Source organism: Athalia rosae, chromosome 5 (genome assembly GCF_917208135.1).
Source record: "Athalia rosae chromosome 5, iyAthRosa1.1, whole genome shotgun sequence".
Taxonomy (NCBI): Eukaryota; Metazoa; Arthropoda; class Insecta; order Hymenoptera; family Athaliidae; genus Athalia; species Athalia rosae.
In genome coordinates this window covers 3,754,029-3,772,872 of record NC_064030.1, presented here as the reverse complement: position 1 = coordinate 3,772,872, position 18,844 = coordinate 3,754,029, and the positions used below count along the sequence as shown (strand labels likewise).

The 18,844-nt window shown below is 43.6% G+C and overlaps 1 protein-coding gene across 2 annotated transcripts in view; it reads right to left on the bottom strand.

Moving 5' to 3' along the window:
• LOC105690774 (LIM domain only protein 3-like) overlaps positions 1-18,844 on the bottom strand; it is a 69,197-nt gene that overhangs the window by 30,353 nt on the left and 20,000 nt on the right. The window contains exons 3-4 of one of the 2 annotated variants that reach the window (XM_020855194.2): positions 12,384-12,422; positions 960-1,025 (exon numbers count right to left, since the gene is read on the bottom strand). The gene's annotated coding sequence lies outside the window, so the exon portion shown is untranslated. The remainder of the gene's footprint in view (positions 1-959; positions 1,026-12,383; positions 12,423-18,844) is intronic. The other variant, XM_020855197.2, reaches the window with a different exon arrangement.

Here is an 18,844-nt window from a genome sequence, read left to right as displayed (position 1 = left end):
CGAGTCTGGTAATAAATAAATTGCTAAGGGGTCGTTCCTATATATACACACCAATAATATGAACAGGTAGGTATGTGAACGTTTGAGAAAAGAGGGAAAGGAAAAGACGGAAAGGGGCGAGGAAAGAGGAGAGGAAAGGGATATTGCTCAGTGGAGATCCGAGACCCTCCCTCGGTCCACATTATTATTGAGACCGACCCCGTTCGGTGTCAAGTAGTAACGGATTCGAACCAACGGTCGGAAAAATTGACCTGCGCCGATCGAAAATCACCGGAATGGAAAATAAAAGGTAGGAAAAAAAAAAACCAACCGATACGCTTTTGGCGAGAAAATCATTCCGATGATATCAAAAAAAATCACGGATTAAAGCCTACCGTCGAATTTCCACTTGGCAGTTCATTCGCGCGAGGCGAACAATTTTTCAAAGCAGCCAGACGGAGTTATTGTCGAGGTGCCGCAAAACGACGGTCGGAATTCTTTCGAACCACCTGTCGACGACATTGAACAAAATATCGAACCCGACCGTTGTTCCAACCCTCCGCTACCTTCGAGCAAGTAAGTTGGATAGACTGCGATATGAGTGAAATGCCTACCCATCCCATTCGGGCGACAATAATTGCCTTATTGAGATTAATAAGACGAACGAAGAGGGAGATGATGTGTCACCGCGCTATGTGCGCCGACGACCAAAGAAAAGAGAAAAGAACCATGAAAAAAGGGGCGTATAAAAAAATAATAAAATATTAATAATAATCAGGATGAACTATAAGCGGTGCTACGTGGCGTTCGGTCGTTCGTATCGTAAAAATCGTGTCCGAGAATGAAATTTTCCGCGTGCAGGTATCGTAATTATACCAACAGCAGCTGCGGTATAACTCGATTCGTCGACAATCATTTTCGTTAATTATTTACGTAGAAAGTTCAGAGTCGAAGGAAGCATGCAGCTTAGGTCTACTCACCGGTTAGCGTAGACTTTTAATACTTCTCGCTCCGGGGGTGAATGTCTAGCCCCATCAAAACGTAATCTGAAACACGAGATATATTTCCACATTATACGCACTCCCATTATAACGGGCAATATTCGTGGGAATTATTTTAATTTTCAACCACGAATTTTCAACCCTCGTTGAAAAGACAGATTTTTCAGGCGTATAGATGAGCGCGACTGTTACACGACGCCGTACCGTAGACCCGGAGGAACTCGATCCTCGGCAAAGGGGTACAAAAGAAGGGCTTCAAAAACGGCGTGAAAGTCGCCTCGCTTTTTCTTTATTATTTTCTTCTCATTTCTCAATTCCTACGGTTCTCCCGGGTGGTAGTTGGTCGCGTTTGAGTTCCCGGCAACGGCACAGCCCGATCGGCTCGCGGCTGTCGGCCAGTATTACTAGATAAATCACCCAACAGGCAATATCCCCGTACCCACCGACAATTTCCCTCTCCCCCCTTCGGGCTTTTTCTACCCCCGAAGTGACCCCTTCTCCGTATGGTTCCTGCGACCTCCCGCCACGCGTCCGAATCGCTCCGCTCATTATATTGAGAACGTTCTCCACGTGACGTCACGATTTTAATACCTCGTTCAAAGGGCGACCCTCGAAAAATCGGAAGACTTTCGAGGACTCGCCCGACAATTCCGATATAATTGCTTTCACTCTGCGAGGAACTATGTTTTTTATTTTTTGTTTTTTTTCGAAAAATCTTACAATTTCCTCGGTCATGTATACCTGGGCGTGCGCGTGAAGCCTGGGCGAAATATATTTTTCCATATTTTTGGCGGGGAGTAGAAACAACATATCTGTACCGGAGAAGTGTCAACTGTTGTATAGTCCTTGGGGATTCGAATATCTTCTCGGTTTGTGTCCCTGCTGCTGCAGCGTAGCAGGAAATGCAACGTCGAAAAGATATACCAATGTAAAAATCCGGTCCTTTTCTCCGCTCCCTGCATACGGCGATATTATAAGCTGCCTTCGGTGTATTTGGGTAAAAACACGTGCAAATATTTGTCTTTGAAAATTTCACGGTGGGTGTGGTCGGTTTGTCGGTTTTATCTGTTCCTACGTTACAAAAACTCACCCCCACGCTTGTGTACCAGCTCTACGAATTTTCTTATTTTGACAATTGGCCGCCAACTTTTCGTCCCCGTTGCGGTACGAGGTACGGTTGAGATTTTGAAAAAATAACAACGCCCCCCAAATTCAGCTCTCTCTCATCCCTGGTTTATGAAGATATATTATTTTTTCTCAAGCTACGTGCTCGTCGCCAGATGCACCGTTACGGAAATATAAAATAATACGAGATGCTCAATGATATTCAATGAAATTATTTTATATCTGATACCGATGACAGGGTTATCGGATGAGACGAATATAGTCCGTAAATATTTTCTTTTCTTTTTTTTTTTCTTTTTCCAATTCCAAGCTTTACGGTAGCCGTTTATCTTGATAATGAAATTTTCCCGTAAAATGTTTCGCTTCGTCAACCAGATTACCAAATTAATTTTAGTATCCATCGTATGTGTACATAATACACGTTATATATATATATATACGGGTTATTTCGATCACGATGAATGATCGACGACGCTACCAAATTAATCTTTGCATATTAATTTTCCTATATTATAGTTGAAAATTCATATTATCGGATTATTTATTTGCCAACTTCTTTCTTTCCGATAAAATTATAAATAGGGTGTACGCGTAAGTTATCATAACGTTGACAAAGGTGTCGTAGAAAATAGGGGGGCGGGGGGGCGTGGCAGCTCTCGTGCAACGGTACGAAGTTTTGAGTCGACCGGTACACGCTGTACGTATAGGTGTATTCGTGCACATAGCCGGTATACGTACACAACCAGTTAATACATAGTATAACCAAAAACAAGAGCATTAAGACAGAGAGATTAGGGTGTTTTAAACCGCGCCTTCCTGCAGGCAGCTTATGGGTTTTAGGGGGGGGGGGGGGGGGGGGGCGGGGGAGAGGGTCTGTTATAAGTTGACTTCAAGTTCTCTTCTGAGACCAGAGACATCTGGAATATATCCCTGGGGAAACACCACCCGTACGATATCCAGCGCGCCGCGGCACCACCGGCACGCTCAGGCCTTTTATATAATAAACCAACGCTTAAATTATATCGTCACGGCGACATCCTGTTTTACTAAACTCAACGCCGGAGTATAAACCGCAAAATAGAATAAGAAGAACTAATTTTATGCCCCATGAAATGAACGGTTTAACTTTATTACACGTACAATATACATATATATATGTATATACCCATAATCCACGTACGCACTATACTCACCCTCTCCCGTCACACTTTTCACTTCGCTTTTTTTTTTCACCTTGATTAATCATTAAAATTTTTTTTTTTCGTTCATCCGCGTGCGATCACTCTTCAAACCACAACCTGTACGGAGTCCGATAAAATTGTCTCGAAGAAATCGTCCCGAGGAGAACGCGATAAAAAAAAAAAAATGAAATAAAGAAAAGCAATCAGTCGATCGGTTTTCGGGACATACGAAACCGTTTGAAATTTTACACGGAATGCCCCGTACGCAGTAAAGCATGGAGATGATAAATGTAGACGTCATATCGCATCAATAACGAATCGGATATCGGACGAGGGGTTAACTGGTAGCGGCAAGTGTGTCTGCAGACGGAGACGGGGGGTCTCCGGGTATTATGAGAGAGCTGGTTTAATTATCTTATGGTAGTCCATTAGTCCGAACTGAACCAACTAATATAACGCTGTGGGAGGTCTTTTCGTATACGTTTGCGCGGAACCCCGGGGGGTTCACGGGGCCCGTACGAGTCCGGGCCCTCTTTTCGAACCCCATGAGGTCTTCGCGCAGCGGCGTGGCCGAACAGTCGCGGGTCATAAGTGTCAACTCGACTTCCAGGATCTTTGTTTAATTGAGTTTTTACTTTTTCAAGTGCTTCTCAGAGGAGGTCTTTATCACTTTCTTTATTTTTCTTCCCCCCCCCCCCCCCCCCCGCCCCCTTGTTTTTTCGAGGGCAATGAGATTTATTAGAGATCATCCCGTAACGCCGGACCTGCGTAGCGACGAGACCTGAACCGTGACTAATTTTTTCCGCAAAAATTATACACAAGTGGTCGCGAAAAATTTACCCAAAAAAAAAAAAAAAGAAAGAAAGAAAGAATGATACGAGACGTCCCCCGACGTCGGGATTCGATTTTGACGCCGTTCTAATTTCTTTTGCGTTACACTTATTATATACCCGGCGAGACGATTGTATATACGTCGGATACAATCGTTCATTACCGCAATTTTTTATTTTTTTTTTCTTCTCCTTCGTTTTTTCTTCCCTTTTTTATTTTTTTTTTTTTACCCGCAACTTTTTATACTCCCCGTAGGTACCACGGGGTTAAATTGCATTGACTACGTAGAGCATTCGAGGTTGTATTTAAATAAAAAGACGCGCGAGCCGTGGAGTTGGGGGGGAGGGGGGGGGATGGCAGAAGCCGAAGAAGGGTAGAAAAAGAGGTGACGCCGAGGGGAGGGGAGTGCAGGTCAAACGGCGGAATCGCAGAATGGGCCGTGATTGCTGCAGGGCCAAGCATAATTGCACCCTTTGTGGCGCAATCAACGCCACAACTCGACCGGGTCTATATTACACGCACACAGACGACGTAAACATGTACGTATGACGTGGCGTGTGTGTGTGTATGTGTGTGTACGTGCAGTCCCATGTATCTTTTTATATCTATGTATTCACAGTTTTTATATTATATGTAATATACAAGGCGTCCGAAAGACCCCCGAAACATGCGCCGACTATCGCGTTACTCTACTTTATAAGTACACCTATTGTTGAATTAATTTTTCTACCCGTACATATATATGTATCTATGTACATATCTGTGGTATGTAACGAGGTTTTGTTCGCAAAACCGCGCGACGATCTCAGCCAGTCGATTCGAATAAAATTCCAACGAGCCCCCGGTATTCCGGCCTCCCTATAAATTACACGAGATCACCAGCTATTGTAGCGGTAGCCTGGACTCCGGATGGAAAGCTCGCGTCAAAGATTCGATTAAATTCTATCTCGCCTTGAAGAAATTTCATCGTATCGTCATCGTCCTGAGATTGCTAAGAGATCTCGCCACGAAACTTCGGAGCTATATAGAAAAAAAGAACTGCGAAGAATCGGAAAAAAAACTCGTCGCCAGAGTCCTGAAAGTTTCCGTGTGTGTATATGATAAAGTCCGTCAGGATCGCGCCGCGCGAATGCCGCAGCACGTACGTATACGTACGTACGTTCTCCAGGTTTCACGGTGTATTCGTGGTCGGCAACATATTCCAGAAGTGAAATTTTTAATGGCGGATAGTACGGAGGGAAGGGGAACGCCGCCGAGTAAAAACCCGGATGAAAGAAAGAGGCGGAATAAGAAGAAGAAAGAGAGGGATCGAGGCAGGAGGGTAGAAAGAGGCTCATTATAAGCGCGCACTTGACAAAACCAAGAAGGCGTTCACACCGAAAGCTTCTAGAGAAGCGTGTTCGTCATTAAGGTATATAGACGCTTTTGACTCGAGCGGGTAGGTATTTATACAAACGTCCATCTTTCGGATTCTTTTCATTTTTGTTTTTTTCAGTTTTTTTTGTTTTTTTAAATATTTTTTTTCGCTAGAAGCGGTGCGGCCGCACCGCGGAAGAAGGCGTCGCGACGCCGTGAGCTCAGGTGGACGTGCACGGGACTCGGGCGAGTCTTTAGCGTATATCCTACTCCCGGAACTAACGCGAGTTTATGCGGAGGTACGGGGGGAGGGGGGGGGGGGGGGGAGATTAAATTCGTTTACTCGAATATGTAGAGGTGTACACGTCGTACCCCTAATGGTGTATAAATGTTTGTACGTGAACTTGCAACATGCCCGTGTGAATTGCATTTAAAGAGGGGCTTTCCAACTCGGGGGTTGTTCGAGCGTGTAAAGTTCGGTATTATGAAGCAGACGCTCGCTCGCTCGCTCGCTCGCGGAGCTTTACGCACCCGGGAAACAAGTTCAACTTATAGCGACACACGTACGTACGTACATTATACATATAGCACTGCGTTGTGCGCTAGCGCGCCCTGCACCTAAACGTTACCCTTAAATAATAAGAAAACTTAACTAGCTGCGGGAACAAGCGGCCTTAAGGAAATTATTACTCCGTACACTAGGAGAGCGTCGTACTTTGTACACGGTACAACTCGTAGAGCACGGTTGAAACTTTTGCATTACAATTACAAGCTTCGAGGTAGATATGTGTATATCTATAGGTATGAACGAACGAACGAACGAACGTTACCTGCGCCAAGCGATGCCTCAATTACTGGATCATGGTAAATTACGACGCAGTTACCACACGTCCTCTCTCGTCTCCGCCACGGCTGCAATTATGACGGAATTATAACGATATTCCATTAGAATTTCATCCACCTAACCGTATTAACAATTACGTGTTATAATATACTAACAGCGAAATATCCACGACTCGTGGCATTATCAATTATGAGATTACGTAGCGCGCTCGCGATCTAGGATCGAAAATTTGACGGTCTGTTAACCGATCGGTTGATGCAGTTATCGATTTATTCGTATCGCTGCGAAACGAGATGAAAAAAAGTACCCACGGCCGAGCGATCACGTCGTCGTTAGATTTCTCTCCATTTCTCTGTGACAGTTCGAAGAATATTCAATTCGGTTCAACGATTCGATTGGTTTTTTTTTCAAAAAATATCCTTTTCCTTCGACGATGTCACCGATTATACACGTATATTATTCGATCGAGGGACGACGTAGCCGGTATTTATACCCCGTCATCGGTAGTGGCGAGCAGCGAAATCAGAAGCGGCGGCAGCTACGGCGGAGCAAGAGCAGAAGCGGCAGCAATCGTTCCGTTGAATTACGGGTTCCAAGTCTGCTTTTAAGGTCAATTACCACGGCACAAAGTCAAGCAGTTGCGGGACAGAGATATCGGAGGTAGACGGCCAATCGTGACTCGCTTTCCAGAATTTTTTAACGAGGCCTGTATTTAATACGAGAGTCAGCAACGCGACCCTTCGCGTCAAGGGACCCGCGTCTCCGGGCGCAGTGGTTCTCATTGTCGTTGTTTTTTTTTTTTTTTATTCACTTTTTTTTTACATTTTTTTTTTTTTCAAATACGAAATAAATCCCACGCAACGACTCGACGAACGATAATTATTTATACTCCCCGCGAAGCCACGATATTTTTTCGATCCGAATTTTCCACCCGGCGGGCGTAACGGAGAATATTTTCTTTCGAAATTCTTAATACAGTTTGTGCATTGGAGATGGAAAAGAAATGGATATATTTTTGAAAAAAACAATAATTCTTTCGACTAGATAAACTGAAAACGAAATATCAAACTATGTATATATTTATTTAAATGATTAGGAAGAAAACCATCTGTTGAGGGTCGGGTATCATCCTGAGTTATATGTATGTGTATCTTGTACAAATGTTCCATAAATTTAGGATGCTGTAAGCTTAAGCTCACTCTTAGGAGCATTTTCTTTTTATCTCCTCTTTTTTATTTAATCTTCTTTTTTTTTTTTTTTAGCAACTGTAAACAAGCAGATAATTCTCGGGCCGAGAAACGATAATGCGTAGTCCTGTACCGGAAATGAGGTGTTCGCTCGAAACTCGCCAAACCAACATTCGCGGTCGTAAAACTCGTCGAACCATATCTAATTTTTTCACATTTCGGCATTTTCTCCATTTTCGGGCCAATACTAAGGAATTCAAAAAATTGATCGTGTAAAGTTTTTCCATGGAATTTGGAACTCAGGATCACGAGTCCGTCGACTGAAATAGGCTACGACTGAACCCAGTGAAGATATTCCAATTTTTCTGCTCGTAAAAACGATAACTTGAAAAGCCTAATAATGTAAATTAATATATAGTGTATCGGGCTAATTTTAATCAAAGTTTTTCAACTCGTACCTTTGAAATGAATCAAAAAAAAAAATTAGCCAATTCGTCGTTACCTCCTGTAGGTATAACGTACAATTAATCGTGATGTATTTTAGCTGCGGTTGTCACTCCCTTAATTACATGACACTTACTGATTGAACATAGCGAATGGAGGTAGAAACTGGCACAAAGTCAGGCGTAGATTATACGAGAAAAGCCATTAGACAGTCGCCTGCCATGCAGACATCCCAGCGATTGGATCCTACGTTAATATCGCTACGTAATAGAAGATATATACGAATCCACCTTATAATTATCATTGTGCATACTTCCGATGCACCCCTGCGTTGCATTGTAGTTCGACTACCACTTGAAAAAAGCAAGAAAAAAAACAAAAAAAATCCAATTATTCGATCCGAACAACATCGTATCCCATCAAACTTCGAAACTTTGGAAAAAATCGAGTAGAGCGCAAAGCTCTCGTTTGGATTCACGATTGAATTTCCATTCATTTTCGAGATGCACACCCCGTATATAACACACTTATATATACATATGTATGTATATATATCAATATACGTATTATACGTGAGATAGAAAACAGAGGCATACCACCGGCAGGGGGGTAGGAAATGCCATTAGTAAAATTACCGCTTAGAATATTACCAATACGATAGAGTGGCGAGTATTTGCGAAGTACTTATGATGATTGGGGGGGGGGGGGGGAGAGAAAGGGGGTGAAGGGTAACATAATCGTAGAGCGGCGGCGGGAGCACCACCGAGAGAAAGAAGGGTGTATACGGATAACGTACGAGAGCGAGTGTTTCGTTTCAGAAACGCGTTTTTAAGTCGATCTTTCAAGACAACCGATGACGTACGTACATACGTACGCTCGGTATAATATACCTATATATTTTTTCAAGTACATTTACATGTATAATGTATATAACAAAGTGAAATTTGCCACATGGCCTTCCCTCGTTTCATCCCGCTTGAGCGACCGCTAACGTTAGAGATCACATTTTTTTCGTCGTTTATCCTCCTCTTTTTTTTTTCATCCCTCTTTTTCTCATCATCCCTTCGCACTCTTGTCCACCTTCACACATCTACCCAATATATATATACACCACCTTTCTTTCACAGATGTGGCTTATACGTAAAAAAGGGTTTACAATTGAGGTATTTTAAAGCCACTTATACCGCACACTCGACTAAAATTATTTTTAAATAAAACTAATTGAAAAATTGAAGAAAGAAAAAAAGGTTTTCTCTCTCTCCGATTTTTTTTTTTTCCCCATCCTACCTTTCACAGTGGCGTAAGGTAAATATTTTAGCGACTTACACTTTTTTCGGAACAGTGAGTTTTCTTTTCTTTTTTTTTTTTTTAACAAGAACGTGAAAGAATTAGCACAGGTCTAACGCGCGAGGTAGGTAGAACCCGAAAGAAAAATGAAGGGGAACGGAAGATGGTCGTAATTATCGTGTGGTTAGCTGGATGACTTTACGATTAGTGATTACGTCTTAGAACGACGAGACGAGTCAGCCTCGAGGTCTTCGGCTTTCAACGGGTCCTCGAATCCTCCTCATCCCCCGCCTCAGCCTGTTGCACCGTAAAACGAACAACATCCCAATACCATTTACACCACCGTTGGTCGTCGTCTCGACGTTCCGTAGCGTCGTAAAAATTATAACCCCAACACTTATTCTCTCATATTTATTTACGTTACTCTCGTCCGTCCTCACTCGAGATCAACCGTTGAAAAAACCCCATCATTTCATTGTTATTACTGTCAAATTTCCTTTTTTTCTTTTTTCTCTCTCTCTCTCTAGATATCCGTAGAAACGAAACGTCTAATTATTTCTCAATTTATTGCTCATTCGATTCGGGATGATTTAATGAGAAGTAGTGATCATTCGTTCGCAGATCTTTCTGGTCGATATGAAATTTCGACGGTCGATTTTATAATTTGATGGGTATTTTTTTTTCATCCTCCTACCGAATTCGATGACCGTTCCCGCAGCGTGTTTTCCGTCGATCAAGTGTTCGTTGAACGCGATACCGTCCCGCTAGTGACGAATTGATGGATATACACACAGAGAAAGATCGACGAACGGGGGATGAAAGGAGACAGGTAACCATTATACGCGTACGTACCTGGAGGTAGAGAAAGAAGGAGTCGGACAGATCGCGGGTGGAAGAGAGAGTGGAATAGCGGCGAGGAGAGGAGAGGAGAGGAGAGAAAAGGAGGAGTCACTGATTTAACGCGGGACAATTGAATCCAATTACAACCACCGAAGGCTTACAGCGGTGCTCAACCGAACGGTGTTCTCCGCTCCGCGTAAGCGGCGAAACACTTGGAGAATAAAATTGAAAAATTAGAAAATCGAGACGAAACAAAACCGTCCGCCAGCGACTGCTGGGCGGGCCAAATTCTCTTCGTTATCCCGATCGATCGATCTCGTCTCATTCATATGGAATCTAGACGTATACCTACACCCGTGTTACCTACCTATACACGATATCACTGTACGGTTAGGATATATGTAAAAGACTTCGAGTGTTAACGACTCTCAGGGCCTTGACTCGACCACATAAACTTCTCCCTGTAACGATCTCTCTCATCTCTAACTCGTACTCGTCCGTACGTAGAGTATATAGGTGTGCGGAGGCTGCGGCGTACGTACCATCTAAGCGAATCCGCGCTGTACATGTATAAATTACACGGATACGTACACGGGGGGATAAACGTGCATAAGGCTGTGTGTTCGTGTGTGTGTGTGTGTGGAAGTGTACATGTGTAATACAGGCGGTGGAGAGACCGGGGGGGGCGGGGGGGGGGGGGGGGGGGGGGGGCGTCTGACTCGGTCATTTCGGCGTACTTCGGTATACGTAGAGAGTCGGTCTGGCGGGGGTTGGCGCCCCTGGCTGTTCATTAGGGGCCGCATTGTCCGCTAACTAAGTACAGCCTCCGTTCCTTCCTCCCTCGTCTCCTCCGAGCCACGACCCCCCCATCCACCCCCCCTCCCGCCCCCGAACGGCTCGTCCTCTCTACCGCTAACTCCGCAAGCTCGCGAGCAAGAGGACCCGACTGCTCCTCGTCGACGTCGCGACGCTCACGCCGCTCTCGCTGTCCTCCACACGTAGGTAGGTAGGAGGTATACGCCGTCGCGTCGTCATGCCGTGTTCGATTCCCGACGAGAAGACGAAACGGGGCGAGTCAAGCGTTATTCGACTCAAAGTCAGGGGCGTAACTCGCCACGTACCAACAGGCGATAAAAATATCTTTCGAGGATTCGGCGGATTTTGGTTTTTCTTTTTTCTTCGCTTTATTTCTTTCGCGCGAGAAAAACGATATCTTCGATATTTTCTCTTCGAATCCTCTGAAGAGGATCGTTTCGGAGAGAGAGAAAAATATTCTCAACTCTGCGGTCGATTAAATCGGATAAGGAGATCCACGAAATTTTTCTTTCTCAATTCTATTTCGATCGCGGATCATGAATGTATAGATTGAAAATAAGGAGGGACGAGACCACAGCGAACATCTCCGAGTAGGAGGGAGAATAGAAAATCTGTTCGGAATCCAAAGGATGTTCGGACGGCACTGGTCTCGCCAGACAGGAACAAGTGTCAATCAGCGTTCGCGAATAGTGTGGGCAGCGCGTTGAACGCAATCAGAAGCTCGCAAGGGTGAATGTACCGATCAAGTTCCACGGTCTGCTCCGCGCACCACGAGATCTTCCTATGTAAAGATTACGTGCCGTGTAGCTGGAGATAACCACCAGAAACCAGAAAACGTGGCGTAAATTTCCTCCCGTCTAGTTATTAACGTCCATTTTTTTTTTTTTTTTCCTTTTTCTGTTCTTTCTTCCCATTCGAAATCTATTCTTTTTTTCTTCTTTTTTTCTTTTGTCCACTTGTTTTTTTTAGACAGAACAAAGTCGTCGGGATCTTGAATATATATTTCATCAATTTATGATCATCGGTTCGAAGGAAGTGAGACTCGTGATTATTCTATGAAACAATGCAAGCGATGCATCGAACTTTTAACGAGCGAGTCACTTAATTATGAATCCTATGTCTCAAAGCTGTCTAATTTATTATTCCTGACCTTTTCACCGGTGCTTAAACAATCGAGCGTACGTATCACCTTCGCTTGGTTTCAATTAGAAACTTCTTTGAATATAAAACAAGCGTATAAACGTCCGCGCTACTTATACGATACACGAGTAAGTTCGGTACAAGTCGGTATGTTAATTCGCGATGTATGCAAATGGTATGAGATATGATAAGAATAATTTTCTTTCACCGGTTACGAACGAACCGACGAAAGAATGGACGAAAAAATTATAGAACTTACTCCAAAGGGCGATTATAAAGTTTACGAAAAACAGAAATTACTCTTCTGTCAAACGATTATAGGTATTAATCGTAATCGGTAATATTTACTCACCACTCGTAATCTTGCTGATCTGTGACGACCGGAGTGCGTCTGAAACAAAACGATACAGATAATTTACGATCGATATCAATCGTTGAAATAATTAAAAGTAGAATTGGGGTAGTTGAAATTCTTATCCATGTATTCGATGACCTCTCACAGGGGTTCCGATGCAGTCGTCGTTTGAGGAACGAATGAATATAAAAATCAACAGAGTATAGTCGAAGAAAATGATCGAAAAACAAAAAAGCGCTATGGAATTATTCAAAAGTTGTCTCGTCACGAAAGGGGAGAAGAAAGGAAAAAAATGTGAGAAAAACTAAAAATAAATATGATAATAAAACAGGTCGCAGGAACCAGCTGCGCGATACATACGATAATGTTAAATGTATTCCAGTTAAATACCCGCATAGGAAGTAGGTGATTAGGCGGAATCATATCTGTAGCTTTGTTCGAGCACCCCCACACACACGTGTAAGTTTCATTTTCCTTTTTTTTATCATTTTTTTACTTCTTCCTTCTTGTCATCAATTTTTTTTTTTTTTTTTTTTCGTTCTCCTCTCATTTCAGTTGTACAATCTGTGTACGTGTGCGTGCGTGGGTGAAATATTTTTCCAAGACTCATTACACCGCTTGTTTGCATTTATAAAACTCTATATGTATATACCGTTCGAGCTTTAATATAATATACATGCAGTTATTACACGTACGTACATACGTGTGCGTGCGCGCGCGTGTGAGGGAAATTTTTGTTCACGTGTACACGTATATTCGCGGCATACATACGTTTTAATTAAAGAAATTTTTAATATTCAAATCCTCCAGGAGACACGGCTACGTAGGTGTATCGGTACACTCTAGTATGTATACAAGATTTTTATTCCAATTTTTTTTCGTTACACGGAACAATTTCAAAAAATTCATTAAAATCTTTCATGTGAATATGTACGCAGTTGTACGCGTGTGTATACGACAAACTAAATTCGTTTTCTTCAATCTCCGGGGCCGCCGTAAAATACACATGTCTTTTTTTTAAATTAGAAAAATAATGAAACAACCGTCCACATTTATTATACTCCCGCGAAGAACCGTGTAAAAATTCAAATGAGAAGAAGAAACGAATCGAGAGAATCGAAACGAAAAATCATTCGACCTGGAAAAAAAAAAAAAAAAAAAGTTTGACGAATCGATAAACCTTGGCGGCGAAATGAGAATCACTGAGATATACTTTCCAGTAGATGGCTAAGTTATTTACCCCGAAGCCCGCGGGGGTAGCTGAGGGATGGACGAGGTTCGGTCTGGCGTGCGTCGGGTGGTTATATACGAGAGGAAGACAGGAGCGGTGCGATACGTAGTGAAAAGGAAAAGAGGACGGGGTTGGAATAGGGGAGGGGGGGGGTTGGAAGGGTGGTAATTTCATCCGCGCTTAAGTAGATGGATTCTGATGCGCATGGCTTCTGTCATCCTCCCTTACCCCCCCTCCCCCACGAGTCCCTCGGTTTTGCAGCGGCACATCGTATCGTCCGCTGCAGTAGGACGTTTGCCCGGCTCCTCTTACCGGATCCTTTCTATGGTCTCTCGTGACCTCTTCGCGGCCGGATCGTACGCTCATTGATCAAAAGCTCTTCGCCGTAACGACGATCGCGATCGAGGACGAAGAGGAGGAGTAGGGGAGCGTCGCGTCGCGTCGCGTCCCACGGTCAAGACCGTATCGACCGAATCCAAGCGACTTGGATCGATTTTTATCGGCCCGTATCGGGAATCGATCGAAATAAAGTATGATGGGTAAATTCGGCATCGATTCACGGATCTAGAACGATGCACACCCCCCCTTCGCGTCGAATTTCCCCCGCGTCGACGATGCACGTCGTCGAACCGCACATAGCGTCACATCGCGAAGAGAGAGAAGGTGTACGGGGGCGCGGTACAGAGGCGAATGAGGTAATCTGTGTTTCTCGGATGAAACTGATGAAATTGGTAGTGGTATTATATAAACAGGAAGAAAAATGTTACCGCCGCTCTGCCGGGCTCCTGTCGAGGTGTATTGGCCCTGTATCATGGCGGCCATAATACATTTTTTATCTGATCGGAGGGGGATTCTTCTCTCGCAGAGGGTGTACGGTTATACGCTGTATACCTAACGTACACCGAGTGTATAACCCCACATACATACCTCTGTATACACACACGGGGTGAATATCCATTACATGTATGTACGTATAAAAATGATGTGGTATTCGTACATGCGATCCCCCCCCTATACACCGTACAGTGACTTTTATACAGGTACGCGTACACACGCTCGTTTCTCAAAAAAAGTTGGACCGCGACAACCGCGACCCTCCCACCCTCCCACTCCCCGCGCCCCCCGCAAACAAGATTGAGAATAGAAAAGAAGATAAAAAGAAATAAAGAGAAAAAAAAAAAAAACTTTACTATCCACACACCTGGATACCGCACATATCTAAATTTTTATTTTTTTTTATTTTTTCATACGCACACCGCCCCGTCGAATTTATACAGGATTACCTCCATCACACTCCGAGGACTCTCGTCTCTTCGGAGTGGTGACGGTGAGAAGAAAAAAAAAATCAAATAAATAAATAAATGAATAAAAAAAAAAAAAGAATCAGAGAAGAAATATTTGAATTTTGAAAAGAAGAAGGAATCAATATTCATACAGATCGGAAAATTTTTCGAATAGAAAATTCCGACACCGAGTAAATTGTGTACGTAGCGTAAGATTCGTCGGGTGAGCGCGAGGAGGTGGAAGAAGTATACGAGAAAAGGGATGGATTTTCGGGTGGAACAATTTCGATAGAGAAACAACAGGTTATACGGAGATGACGTTGACGTAGACTTCGGGGAATGGGATACATACCGAGTTTTTCATAACCGTTTTCATTCCCGTTCCACCGCTATATATTCCAATTCTTTGTGGTACGGGTCGTCTGGTTATTTACGATATAGTAGTGATGTTATTTATACGGGGGGGGGGGGGGGGGGGGGGGTTGAGGTGTACTCGTATTCGAAATAGTCCGCGCGATATGCGTAGATCGACGATGATATCTGGTCCGGTCTTGATCCTGGAGCGGTATAAGCGTTGGCGCGGTGGTATAATAAGAGGGATTTTTGGACGGGTAGGGGTGGAGATGGTGTGGGTAAAAAGAGGAACGAAAGAGCAGCATCTAGGGGTAGCCAGGGATTGAAAAGCAATTTCCCCGTCACCCGTCCTCCTCCCTCTCCTCTTCCTCAGCCTCCGCGCCGCTGTAGAGGGGGGGCTGGTAACAGCAGCAGCAGCAGCAGCAGCAGCGGCGGCGGCGGCGGCGGCATCGGCATCGAATGAAGGAGATGGTGGTGGGGTGTTGGGAGGAATGGGGGAAGGCTTTATATTAATGATCCAGATATATTATCGGACGTGACCGAAATTGCTGTCAAAAAACTCGGATATTGGATGGAAGGAGATTGCGATGCTCGCGCGCGCGCTTACACTGCGGCACGGCGGCTCTCAGCTTTTCTTTTTAACTCGTCTTATGCTTTCTTTATTTATTTCTCCCTTTCTTTCTTCGTCTCTATTTTTCTCTATATACGACTCGACTCAGACTCCACGTTTCACACCGCGTACCACCTCGAGTTCGACAGTTAACGCGCTTACGTTTCTCTCGTATCGCCCAAGAAACTTAAATATACATATATGTATATAGAATCGGAGTGCGATTTCTCATAATTCTGTAAACTCGACGGATTCGAAGCATCGGACGATCGGAAACGCTGCCGAATTTTTCGAAGATCATGAGCAAAAAAAAAAAAAATCTGACGCCAACTTGGCGAGGGAAGAGGAGGGTGTTTCTTTTCGACAACGAGTCTCGTTCGTCGGTTTCACATTATGTCGAATAGCTACCGCTCGGTATAATTAGGTTGTATGTACCGTACGTACATATGTATATACGTATACCGGCGTCGTATATCGGCACGTTGCGAACATCTGAAAATCTGCTAACATATGGCTCCGCAGCTCGGTTAATCTGCGAGATGACGCATCTAGCTCGTATTAAGTCCGACTACATCAAAGCGAATATGATGCCGCTGGGTTTTATGGCCGTAATGAAGGACATCCGGGACTGGAAATAATGGAAAAAAGAAAAAGAAGGAAAAAAAGGTGAAATTATATAAAATTGCCGACATCTGCGCGGTGTACGTACGCAGAGATAATACATATGTGTATGTAATAGAAAAAACATCATATTCGAAATATTATAAACGAACGGCGAAGAACAAAAAACGAATATCAAAGATGAAAAAGCTGCGTCGACTTTACAACCACCTGAAATAAAACGGGAAAAATATCGCCGGTGGTTTTCTACTTACTTTTCTCAAATTTGAAAATTTTGAGGGCAATTTTTCATTCCCTGCCCCTCACCGCGTCGCGAGAAATAAAAAAGGACGCTCGTGGGAATGAACTAATCGTAATACAGGTGAAAGTTGTAGGAAAAATGAAGGAAGTTGACTGCGAAGAAGGGAGGAGGCACGGCGTCCGCGTACCGACCCCGTCGTCGTCGCCTCGTTCTCAGGTATCCCCGGCGAGCTCTTCGTAAAAGGGTGCAACACACTTAAACGGATCCCTTTCTTCCCGAGACCGACTCGACGGTATCACAGTCGAGTGATACTCGAGACTTTTTATTTCCCTTCTTCCTCAACCTCCGACAATCACTCGACGAACGTTTCGCCGCTTCTTCACCTGCCGTATCGCGCTCTCCTCAACGACGCCCGTGTCGCGCGGTCAAAATCAAACGTTCCGGCGTGCGGATAAAATTTATCGAATGAGTCCGGGAACGTCGTCGACTCATTTTACGTCCAAATTTCGAAGAAGAGGTGTAAATGAGAAAAATAAGAAGAAGAAAAAGGAAACTCGCGACGTACAAAAAACCAAAGTTTTTAAATCCGCTAATGCACTCGCTCTCGTACTTTTACATACATAAAAATCTATACGTAGAGGTACGTACGTACTCCTGTTTTGTACGGTATAGGTAAACGACCGTGCACACGATTCTATTATACATACGAAAGAAATTCAAACGCGTAGGTACGTGGACAGTCTGGAATGACACGTGGTAAAAACAACCCTCCTCTTCAACCATCGCACTAATAACATTAGTGTTAATGTAATTGAGTTCCCGCTTTTCCCTGATGTATATATACACCCATGTGCAGAGGTTCTACCACGTATGCATATACGCACCACATAGCGCAGCTTATGATACGTAGTCATATATGTACTCACAATCAGATACGAAGATATGTAATCCTCGTCGCACGCACAGGTCGAGGAAAAAATTGTAAGGATAAACAAAAAAAAAGAGTGATTTTCTCCGAGGAGAACCGCGAGGACCGAAGAAGTCCTGTAGGATGATGTAGGGTCGGTGAGGTGTTCGATTCGTACGTAAAAAAAAAAACAAAAACAAAAAAAGGGAAAAGTAGTAACAGAAGCCAACGACAAATGAGAAGTATAACAACAACGACGATAACGACGGCGAAGAGAAAGGAGGGGGAGGAATAAAAAGCTCTCAAATTGCCTCGCATTCGATAGGGAGGTGGAGAAGCTGGGTTGTCTAAAAACGGCGGGTACGGTATAAGAAATTAAAGCAGGAAAAATATTTAATTAAATTCAAACCGCAAGAAAATGTGCTGCGCGCTGCCCACGTCGCGGTCATTGGCCAGGCGTGTCTACCTTCGTCGACAACGATACGAACGAAGAGGGAACAAAAGATTTAATTATATTCGCGTGTTGTTGAGAGGGAGATCTTTATTTTATACATTTTAACTCGGGTATTATTCCGATCTGATTTTCGTCCGACGCGATACCGATTAACTCGCTCCGATTCATACGGGGTAACGCATTGTTGATTCCGATGTAAATGATTTTTCAAAATTGAGCGAAAAATTTGAGAGGAGGTGTTAAAATTTTTCGATGACAAATTCCAGTGGCAGAAAATTTTCGATTTTAAAAATTGCGGCAATTTTGAATTTCTGGATGAAAAATCACAGCGATTTGTTCCGAGTAACCGCGGAAGCTATACGTTTGCTCGTCTTCTAATTTGAGGGTGGAAAAAAAAAGATTCCAAGTTTTTTTTCTTCTATTTTTTACGCGAAGCGGGCTGTGCGGGAAATTAGTTTGAAAATTTGTTTGGGTATGTTAAACGGTTGCGCGGTACGTAGTACAAGTTGGATGAGTATGCAGCATCGGTATAAACGGCGGCGGCGAGAAGGTGAGTTTTTTAAGGTTGAACCGAACCCCCGAGGCGTAAATCAGCTGGGAAAAGAAGAAGATGAAGAAGAAGAGGAAGAAGAAGAAGAAGAAGAAGGGGAGAAGAGAGAGAAGAGGACGACCCTTTATCTAAAACGAATCGTTTTAAATACATAATAATGTTTCTTATAAAACTCAACCGCACGTGGAGTTATCCAATCTTACATTC